Below are 11,238 nucleotides of genomic sequence, written 5' to 3'. Positions count from 1 at the left end.
GGGATGCGTTGAGGTTTTTTGTTGTTTTTGTTTTTCCTAGACAGAGAATCTGAAATCCCTCTCTTGAGGGCCAGGAGTAAGCCCAGCTCTTTCTCCTGAAAGCCAGGAGTAAGCCCGGCTCTGGGGCAGAAACTTGCAGGAGAGTGAGAACAAGGCCTGGTGAACAAGGAGGAGTCATCTGTACCTGTCCATGGCTTCATAACTTGTGCAAATACTGCAAGCATTTAGTCTTTCAGGTGTGACCTCCCTGGGCTGGCCTATTCACTAACCAGAAGCCCGTTAGCGGATCTTTCCTTGAAGGTGAAATTCATGTTGATAATTTCTCCTTTTAAAAACTATGTTGCTTGACATTTTGGGCTGGATGATTAAACAAACAAACAAAAACCTACATTGCCATTTGGTTTCCCAGACCAAATAACCTGAGAGGTAAGCTAGCCTTGGTATCAAGAGTAATGTGGACAGCATGTCTTTGCCTCTTCTCTAGACTATGTTAAGAAAAATTTAACTGGGAGTGGGAGGCCATCAGGCTTAGACGACTCTGGCACCGTGGTTCCTACATAAACAAACAAAGGCTAATGTCAACAACAAAATGAAACTTAAGCGTGATCAATCAGAAACTGACAACTAACCTCTAACTGGGGGACTTGCCACCAGATCATACCCAAACAAGACAAATACCTGCCTGCAGCCAATCAAATAATTATTTCCCTCTGCTTTCAGCCTATAATTCTGCTAAATTTAATTTGTCTAAAGTTTTTGTTTGAACTCCTGATGTTACAAGACTTTCAGCCCTAGCCAGTTTCTTCTCCAATAATTTCTAAAGTCACCAAGGGACACCTTACCTGTGTAGCAGAGAAGCCATCTTGGCCACTCCAAGTCCCCCTTTAAGCTCCGGCTCAGAGAGGTCATTCTTGCAGTGGAGGCCACAGGGACCTGATGTTCTCATGGCAGCTGCTGTGACTGCAGGGGCATAAGAGAGAAGCCATACTCAGAGCCCCTTCCTGTGGCTGCCGAAGCTCTAAGTTCTATAAATACTGCGATTTTCCCTTTTCCTGCCTCCTCCTTTTGCTTGAAGGCTCGCTTCCCTTAAGCAAAGGGAGGAGGGGCTTGGTCTCCTGGGGCAAATGGACTCCTAGCAGGGCCTTCTCCACCAGGCCCCAAGCAAACCTAGACCTGCCTCCCTCTCCTTGGGCTCAGGCCAGAGTCCCTGCTGTGCAAGTAAGAAAGAGGTCACTCAGTGGCTTTTCTCTAGAGGAAGGGTGGGAGAGCCTGCTGGGGTTATAGGATTAGGCTCTGTGAAGCTGCTGTTGAAGTTTTATGAGCCCCAGCCTAGCTGTGAGGGTGATTATCCTGCAGCTCTCCTGCTGTTCTCCAGCCCCAACACACAGCTCTGCTTCAGAAGGCAATGCAAGAATAAGGCAACGCAGAAATCCCGCCTCAATGGCCAGAGCAGATCTGAGCAGATTGCTGTTAACACCTCTGGCTGCTTGCTGGGAAAACCTCCAAGCTGCTTTGTGTAATTTTTTCCTCTTCTCTTTTCACACCTCTCTGTGGTAGTCCCTGGCCAAAATCAATCACCTCAGGGTCTTTGTATGGCTAATTCTCTCACCTGGGTCAGCCCAGCCTGGAGGAGGCATTTCATTTGCATAGACCAGCAAGATGACAGACCTGCCATTAGTATTCATGACCTGGAATCCCAGGAATGGACTCTCTGGGCATGTGGGAGTAGGCTGGGCTGACAGATCTAAATCAAGCTGTGAATTCTCTAGCCAGCTCGGGCCCATCTGCTGTCAAATGGGTCTCAGCACCACCGTAAATACTGGCCAGTGATCAGGTGCTGCTGACTAGCCCAAGAGGGCCAGGCTTTCACCATCAGAATCAGCAGCAGGTTACTAACAAGAGGAAGGCCCAAGGAGGGTTACCACGGGATGTTTGCATATGCAGATACAGATCGGAATCCAGGACCCTGCAGTGATTTCCATCTGAGGAAATGTGCATATTAGGTAACTATTAAATGGCTGTTCCCGAGTGCCCTAAAGTCACCCTGAGGAGGTGCCACACTGCCAAGGGCCAGGCTGGAAACCTCCAGAGCCCCACCCCTGGTGAGGAAGGAGACCCAGGCATCTAGGTTCACCTCCCCCTTGACTTCACACTGCATTTCAATAGAAGAAAAGGCTGGCTGACTGGCGCCTCCTAAATCACCTTCCTATAAGATAGCAGGCGTGGTGTGAGGAAATCTCTCTGGAAGACTCTGTTTTTACTTAAATAAGATCAAACCCCCACCCCACTCCTCCATCCGGAGACCAGAAACCTTTCACATGTAATTCCTAAAACTGTAAACTCAAGACCCTTTCATAGGTAATTTCTAAAACTGTAAATCCAAGACCCTTTCACTTATAATTTCTAAAACTGTAAACCTAAGATCCCTCCTTTCACGTGTAATATCTAGAGTGTAAGCCTATATAAAGGCAGAGCTGCTCTTTGGGGAGCTTGGCCATTTGGACAACACATAAAGCCTTGCTCCTGGGCCGTATTAATAAAACCCCTTCCTTTCTAGTTCGGTGTCCGAAAAATCTTTCTCAAGGCCGCTCCTGCTTCACTTGGATCAAAGTGAGAGCGATGGCAAGAAAGAGTTGGGAGACAGAAATGGTCCACCTTCCCTATGGCTACTACGCACCCCACCAATGTGGGGCAGCCTTTGACCTTTCCTGGAAGGTCTGATGTCATTTTCAATGGTTGTTTACATGACTTGCAGCACTAGAGGTTTGGGAACCAAAATATAATAGGTTAATAACAATCAGACAGGGACTTGGCAACAAACCCTCACTTGTCAGAGGTCATGGTGTTAATAGCTGTACTTTCAGTTCAGGGATGCCCTGCTAATAATGTAAGAATCGTGTATTACACAGCAGAAAGGTTTCTCACATCATCTATAAATTCACCCATGTAAACTACCCAAGACAAAGGCTAAATACATTCACTTTGGGGGCTGAAACAATGCACAAAGTAAAACTCTATTCTTCTAAGCTAAAACTAACTGCAGAAATCCAGAGAAGGTGAATGAGGTGTCCCATCAGGAAGGTAGAGGGTAGGGAGAGGATTCTCACTGCAGCCCTGAGGGCTGATAGCTGCACCAAAGTCCAGGCTGCCACTGTCACTCCTCATATCATGACATCCCACTGAGAAACACCGCAGGACAAAGCCGCTCAGAGAGAAGTCACTCTAGATTTCCACCAGGAGCACACTGCCCGACTGTGTGTCACCTGCCCAGAGCTTCCTTGATCTTGTAACCCATCCCCCTGGCTCCTCCCTTCTGGGGTGTGGGAATGGGGGAAGCGGGGCAAGCAGAAGAAACAACCAGCTGTTAAAGGAACCACGAGCCACTACCTTGGTGCTGCTGTTGTTCCGAACCAGCCTTGGGGAGGACAGCAGGGAGTGTAAACTATGAGAAGTTAAGCAATTTTAATTAGGGCTTTGAAATGCAAACCCCAGCACACTGAGCAGAGAGGGTCATGGTTGGAAATCACAGGAGGAGGTGTATTATTTTTGGATACATCATGAAGCTAAAAGGATGTTGGAAAATACCCACTGAACTAGTGTCAAGGGGAGGGCCAGGGAGAGGGCCAAGTCTCAGGACAGGTCAGAAAATGGCCTCTACTCTGCTGAGGGGGAGGTGAGCACAGAACTGGAGACTCTGGGACTGTATGGCTGCAAAGCAGATAACCAGAGGGTCCCTGGCCAGCACTCTTGAAATCCACAGTGGCCTGAAGGGAAGCAGGGGCTTGGTCTTCAGGTTGGGGGACACAGCATGGGAGGCCCACAGTGACACCTGGTTGGGATTGAGGAAAGGAGAGTGGACTCACTGTCCTGGAGAGCGGCCTTTGGGGAAGCAGACACATGGCATGGAAGGCTGCTATGGTCCGAATGTTGATGTCCTGTTTATGGTGAATTTCTAACCCCCAAGGTGATAGTGTTAGGAAGTGAGGTCTATAAAAGATGACTACATCATGGAGGCAGAGGCCTCATACATGAGATTAGTGCCTTCATCATAGAGGCCTCAGAGAGACCCCTAGCCCCTTCTACCATGTGAGGACACACTGAGAAGGCACTGTCTATGAGCTAGAAAGCAGACCCTCACCAGACAGCAAACCTGCCTCGATCTTGGACTTTCCAGCGTCTGAACTGTGAGAAATCAATTTCTGTTGTTTACAAGCCACCTAGTCTGTTACAGCAGCCCAGACGGACTAAGACAAAGGTTTGGAGTACGTGTGTGTGGCAGCAAGATCACTAGTCCAAGAGACGTGAGATCCAGGTCTTAGTCTCTGACCATGGGCCAGTCCTTCACCTCTCTGAGCCTTTGCCTGTCCATGCATGTCATCAGGAAGTGGGAACCCTGCCTCGTCTGCATCTCATGATTGAGCTGATCCATTGGGATGGCAGGTCTAGAAGTGCAACACATTATAAAGTCCTAAACGCATACACAGTGTGCAGGATTACTCAAAAAGGAGAGTTAAGGTTGACTGTGGGGATCGCTCCAGCGTTGAGACCACTCGGTGTCCCCGCCATAATGGAGCTTGAGCCCGGACATGTTTCTCACCCCCTGGAAGCAGTCGAGACCAGTGAAAGAGAGATTTAATAGAAGTTTGAGTTTGCAGAAGCCTATTTCTGGTCCACTGACCTAAAAGGCTAGGTGAAGGCTGTGTGGTTTTACTAGGCATTGTTTCTTGAAGTACCTGCTCTGGGCTAGTTTTATGACTTTGTTTACCCTCTATTGTTGGGTCCCATGCTTGTTCCTGTGACTGCTATTTGCAAAGTTAATGGGTCTATCGCCTCTCTGATGACTTGCATAGATCATTAACATTTTAACTATAGGTTTCCTCACCCTGATAATGAGACCCACCTCCGTGACTTGATTGTACCCATTATGCGACTTGATTGTACCCATTGTGTGTTTTCCGCTGCCTAAGCTTGTAGCCGGATGGCTTTCTCTTCCCTTTATCAAGATAATGGCATCTGTTCTGATAATTGAGATGGGACTAAGAATGCTTATGTAAATGAAGTGGGCCAAAGAATGTTCCTGTAAAATGAGGTAGGAAAAGATATATATACTAACTCAGTGTACAATAAAGTTGCTGGTTTTAGGGCCAGCCCTCCAGACTCCAGCTGTCCTGTCTTTTCTTTTCTTCCGCGCACTCTCTCTTCCAGGTATTGGGACCCTCTTGCAGGTCGAGAGACCCCGGCAGACGTGCCGTTCTCACCGGCCCCCGACAGTTGACATACCCCTGGATGGCCGGCTGCAACTTACCCACCATGGCTACTAGTATGCTTTGAGCATCGCCAGTCTGACACAGGCAAAGTTCCAAGCCAATTCATCACTCGCGGGGATTCTGATGCCTTCCATCTGCCACTTCTTAGAAGCCATGAACCCCCAAATTGGATCAAATGCTTGGAGATAGAATTACCAGGAAGTATAAGGACTAATAGGCTGGGGGAGGCAGGGAGAGAGGCAGGAGTTGCAGAGAATGCAGCCAGCAGCTGCTGCAAAGGCCAGAGGAGAGGATAATGAGATCAGGCTCCAGAGGAGCCAGCGGGAGGAGCATCCTGTCTCATGTCTGCTGACCATGTGGTCCAAGCTGGAAGGAGCAGTGGTCGGTCCCCTCAGGCTCATAACACAGACCAGACTTGCTTCTGAACCAAGCTAACCTCATCTCATCATTTCCCACCTCCCCACATCGTCTACCCAGCTGAATTCTGAACTGCCAGCCTAATAGGTAGGTTCTCCAGGATATGACTTGAGGACTGCAAAATGACCCCAAACATTAAAAAAAAAAAAAAAAAAAAACCCACCCACAAGGTGGGGAAGGAGGTTCTACCACTAGAGACTCTTTCCCCTGTGAGATGCTTGTCACCTGTCAAAAGGTGGCCTTGGAAACCAGAGAAGATGCCCCCAAGAGTGATGGAGAGAAAGCAAGGAATGCAGCTTACTCTGAGAGTAAAGGGGCAGGGGGTGGGGGAGGGGAAGGGAGGGAGGCAATGGAGGAGGATGAAAAAGGAAAAGAAGAGAAGGGGAGAGGGAGTGGGGACACCAGAGAGGTGGAGACTTATGTCCGGAACAGTGGCATCATGCTTGCCACTTACCTAATCAGCCACAAGCTACCTAGGGGCTTGTTTTCCTATGAATTAGAATGTTACTCAAATTGGTTTCTGCTTACTTACCCCCATGAGTTATTTGTCCTAATGAGCATCTCTAACAGCACACTCCCCACCAGCTTCCTGACAATCCCCTTCTAGGAGCCAAGAAAAAAATATATATATATATACATATATATATATATATATATTTATATATATATATATATGTATATATATGGACATATGAAGAATGTACCCACCAAGTGGGACAACTGGAGATGCTGGGATGGGGAGAGATAACGAACCCTTGGGGTTATGCACCTGCGGGGAGAAGTCTGTGTTAGCCATCTCACTCTCCAGCAGTGTGGGCTCACCTCTTCCCTGCACAATTAGTTCAGAAACATCCACTCTTGCCTCCAACACCCTGACTTGTGGACTTGGCCCATGAAGACAAACTTCCATCAGAATCAGGGAAGAAACTGTATGAGCAGGAACAGATTGAGTTTAGGAGAAGAGGAGGCTGAATTTCTAAAGATTGCATTCCGTGCCAGCCATGGTTGGAATCTGATCCTTGGGACTCATTGTTCCAGCTGACATGGACAATAAGAAATGAGGACATCTGGGCCAGGCGTGGTGGCTCACGCCTGTAATCCCAGCACTTTGAGAGGCCAAGGCAGGCACATCACTTGAGGTCAGGTGTTCGAGACCAGCCTGGCCAATGTGGTAAAACCCCATCTCTATTAAAAATACAAAAAATAGCCGGGTGTGGTGGCATGCACCTGTAATCCCAGCTAGTTGGGAGACTGAACCAGAAGAATTGCTTGAACCTGGGAGGCAGAGTTTGCAGTGAGCTGAGATCGCAACACTGCACTCCAGTCTGGGCGACAGAGCGAGAATCTGTCTCAAAAAAAAAAAGAAAGAAATGAGGATGTCTGGAGGCCAGAAGACAGCTGGCAATTCACTAAGTGTCAGTCTGAAACTGTTCCCGTCACTCTGAGCTCAAGTCAGACCACTCTATTCCTATGCCTTTGTTTTCTGGCCTATAAAACCAGGACAATTAAAAAGTCACTTCAGGCCGGGCACGGTGGCTCATGCCTGTAATCCCAGCACTTTGGGAGGCCAAGGTGGGCAGATCATAAGGTCAAGAGATCAAGACCATCCTGGCCAATATGGTAAAACCCCGTCTCTACTAAAAATACAAAAATTAGCTGGGCATGCTGATACATGCCTGTAATCCCAGCTACTTGGGAGGCTGAGACAGGAGAATCGCTTGAACCTGGGAAGCAGAGGTTACAGTGAACAGAGATTGCTCTGGCGACACAGCAAGACTTCATCTCAATAAAAAAAAATCAGTTCAGTTATTTTCTCAATGAACAAATATGGAGTGAAGGTCTACTGTCCCCCAGGGCCTAGCTGGGGAAACAGAGATAAATATATAGCCATAGAGCAACTAAAGACAACTGCACCTTCTTTCCTGTTGAGGACTTCAGAGCCTGCAGAGTAGGCACCACTGTGACCTCAACATAGCCCTATGAGGGAGGCAGGCTCCAGAAGAGAACTCTGAGGGCAGGAGTTTCGGTGCTCTCTCTACAACCAGATAGCTGGTCCGTGGCTGGGCTGGGCTTTAGAGCCCAACCCCAGGGTTGGAGGCCTTGGCTCAGAGGCTTGGGGGAAGCCTACAGCAGGGTGGGGGGAGGCAGGAAGAGCCTTTTCGGCTGCGGTGCTTCGACTTTGTCTCTCTTCCCCTCCAAACTCCCTTTTTTTCTGCTTTCTCAGCTGATCAGAGCCTAAGGAGGCACCAATTGGCTAGTGGAACTCCAAGCAACTATGAGAACCCTGAACCCTCGAATAAAGGGACAAAGGAAACTTGCTCCCTGGAACCAAGGACTTAGGGTGGGGAGAGTGGCCCACTATTTTAGAACATTCCTGGTAACTCCTGTAGATGGTCCTTCCCTAACAGACAAAGACAGGCAGAGACACAACGGCTGCTTCCACCCTATGAATATTGGAACAAATTCATTCATTCATTCAGTTTGTTGAATCCTGCTATGTGTCAGGAACCCTAGGGATATAGTAATGGAGAAAAGCAAATAAGGTTCCTACCTGCAAGAATCTAATGGTCTAGCACAGTGCACCCAAACTTTTTTCACCTTGAGATATATGAAGAAAATGATAAAATGCATATCACCTATCAGAGTGACTGATGAGATCACTCTGGCTAGATGGGACCAGCCCAGATCATCCAGATGACCCAGGACCCCACAATCCCCTCAGTCCCAAGGGCTGAAAGGATCAATATCATAATAAGCCACTCACCCTAGCTAAGAACCTCCAGCTACATGGTTATAGGTGGGTTTCGATTTGTAGCTACTGGGGCAGTCGAGATTAATGGAGACAAGGGTACTATAACCTGGGAATGTTACACCTTGGAAGAATAAAACCATGGTAGTTTTAAACCATGGCTGCAAATTCTTAACACCCCTCCCATGAAGAGATGGTGTCCAAGTCCCCTCCACTAAGTGGGCTTGTGACTGCTTTGACCAATAGAGTACAGCAGAAGTGATGCTGTGTGACTTTCAAGGCTGGGTCATTAAAAAAAAAAAAAAAAACCAGGCAGTTTCCACTTTGTTGACTGGAACCTGTGCACTTGGAGAACTGAGCCTCCACGTAAAAGGTTTCAGTACCCTAAGACACCATCACAGAGAGACTATGCATACATGCTCTGGTTGACAGCTCCAGCTAAGCCCAGCCTTCAGACCCACACTAGAATTGTAAGCAAAGAAGTTGCCTATGACTCCAGCCCTCTTTGTTCAAGTATTCCCAGACACCATGAAGCAGAGAAACCCATTTCCACCCAAACACTATCTGAACTCCTGACCCACAGAATCTATTACATCATAATGGGGCTGTTGTTTTATATGACTGGGCATTGGGGCAGTTGTGCAGCAGTAGAAGCACCAGGACAAAATCAAAGCTCCAGCTGAGGATGCTGGGCTGGCCCCAGTTCACAAGACTGACTCTACTGCATGTTACCATAAGAGGTGAGGGTAGTGGGAGAAGGAGGACAGCTCATGGGAAAGCAGTTTCCTCAACCTCAGTCTTTCTGGCAGTGGCAGAGTTAGCATACCCTCAGCAGGTCAGTCTTCTAATGGTCTACAGCCTGCTCTGCAGCCTTTGAATGGATTTTGTAAGCACCCAACTCCCTGTATTAAATCCTTCTCTGCTGACAAGAGCCAGAGTAGCTTCTCATACCTGCAACTGAACCTACCTAATACAGAGCCCAAATACCTTGCTTATACTCCTGGAGCAGACTTGATTCCTCTCCATTTCAGAGACTGACTCTTATCCTTTTCACTGAGTATCTGTGAAATTTACTAGAATCCTTCTAGTAAATTTTCTTTGCTTTGCCAAAATTGATTTCTTTGTTTGAAACCAAAGAACTCTAACTGATACAAAATTTAAGTTGCTAATTAAGTGAATATCTTACCTAATAGTCTCCCCTTATTTAGTTTCACCTTTTGTGGTTTCAGTTACCCAGGATCAACCATGGTCTGAAAAGAGTAAATAGAAAATTTCAGAAATAAACAATTCATAAGTTTTAAAAAACTCTTATTATAGTATATTATTATAAATTGTTCTATTTTATTATGTTACAGTTGTTAATCTCTTACAGTGCCTAATATATTAAATCATCCATATGTATGAATAGAAAAAACATAGAATATATAGGGTTCAGTATCATTCAAAGTTTCAGGCTCCCATGAAACATCTTGGAACATATCTGCCTTGAATAAGAGAGGGGCTATTGTATTTGACCCCCTTTTTAAGAACCCACTTTCATATGAACAGTGTAGGAAAGGGTAATTTTATTCAAAGATACAACCATATTTTTTTTTAGTCTTTAGGGATGGCTTTTTTGTGCATGAAAAATAATCTTCAGAATCTGCTTTGGTATTTAAAGCTAATATTCTCATTATTACAGAAACAAATTCAGAGGTTTAGTTTTCCCTATGTTTTTAAGTTCAATTTAGAATAATATTCTACTTATAAATCTTTCAAATTTTACAATAATTTTAAGAAGATTTTTATAACTTAAAATCCTTGGACTATTTTTTCTGTGTGTATAAACCCCCCATAATAAATTCCCTTTTTAAAGTAATTCATTCATCTAGCTAACCAACTTTCCCAAGTACTAAAGTGATTCTTGCAAATCTACTAGATCAAGTTTATAAATACAATGATGAAGTTCTTGTAAATGTGCCAATGCTATTCACAGACTAAGTCTCTTGCAGTTTTCAGCTTAAAATTTAAATTGATTGCTTAGGACTCTAGCCAAATTCTCCAAATATTTTTGGACACTTGATATGGTTTGACTGTGTCCCCACCCAAATCTCATCTTAAATTCCCACATGTTGTGGGAGGGACCGGTGGGAGGTAATTGAATCATGGGGGCAAGTCTCTCCCGTGCTGTTCTCATCATAGTGAGTAAGATTCATGAGATCTTATGGTTTTAAAAAGAGGAATTTCCCTGCACAAGCTCATCCTTTCTTTCCCTGCTGCCATCCACATAAGATGTGACTTGCTCCTCCTTGCCTTCCGTCATGTTTGTGAGGCTTCCCCAGCCATGTGGAACTGTAAGTGCAATTAAACCTCTTTCTTTTGTAAATTACCCAGTCTGGGGTATGTCTTTATCAGCAGCGTGAAAATGAATTAATACAACACCACTTGTGTCCTACCTCAAACCCTCACACCCTCACAACCTACCTTTTGCTTTAATCACTCCTGTGGTAAGGTGAGGCCTGACAGCACCTCTCAGCTTCAGTCTTTTGCTTTGTACCTGTGTAATTCTCAGACACTCAGATGCCATGGCAAAGAGCTCCTTGGGAACTGCTCTACATTCATACATACAGAGGGGGGTGGGGAGGGAGAGAGAGAGAGGAGGGAGCAAGGCAGTGAGAGAGGAGGTGGGGGAAAGAGAGAGAGAGAGAGGAGGGAGCGAGGGAGAAAGATAGAGACCTCAGAAGTGTGCGGGATATGACACCCTGTAGGGGAAATCCAGTGAGGGAATAAAGCCAGAGGATAAAGGCTCTCCTCTTCCATTTTTCT

The 11,238-nt window shown here is 46.2% G+C and overlaps 1 long non-coding RNA gene across 1 annotated transcript; it reads right to left on the bottom strand.

The window, feature by feature from the left end:
* Positions 1–848: 848 nt before the first annotated feature.
* Positions 849–10,964, bottom strand: LOC105725282 (uncharacterized). Its single transcript, XR_001109255.3, has 3 exons — positions 10,897–10,964; positions 9,620–9,683; positions 849–960 (listed from the first exon to the last, which is right to left on the bottom strand). It is a non-coding gene; the product is annotated as an uncharacterized LOC105725282 (long non-coding RNA).
* Positions 10,965–11,238: the final 274 nt, after the last annotated feature.

Source organism: Aotus nancymaae, unplaced genomic scaffold (genome assembly GCF_030222135.1).
Source record: "Aotus nancymaae isolate 86718 unplaced genomic scaffold, 86718_ANA_hifiasm-v0.15.2.pri h1tg000020l, whole genome shotgun sequence".
NCBI lineage: Eukaryota > Metazoa > Chordata > Mammalia > Primates > Aotidae > Aotus > Aotus nancymaae.
This window is presented reverse-complemented; position numbering and strand designations above follow the sequence as displayed.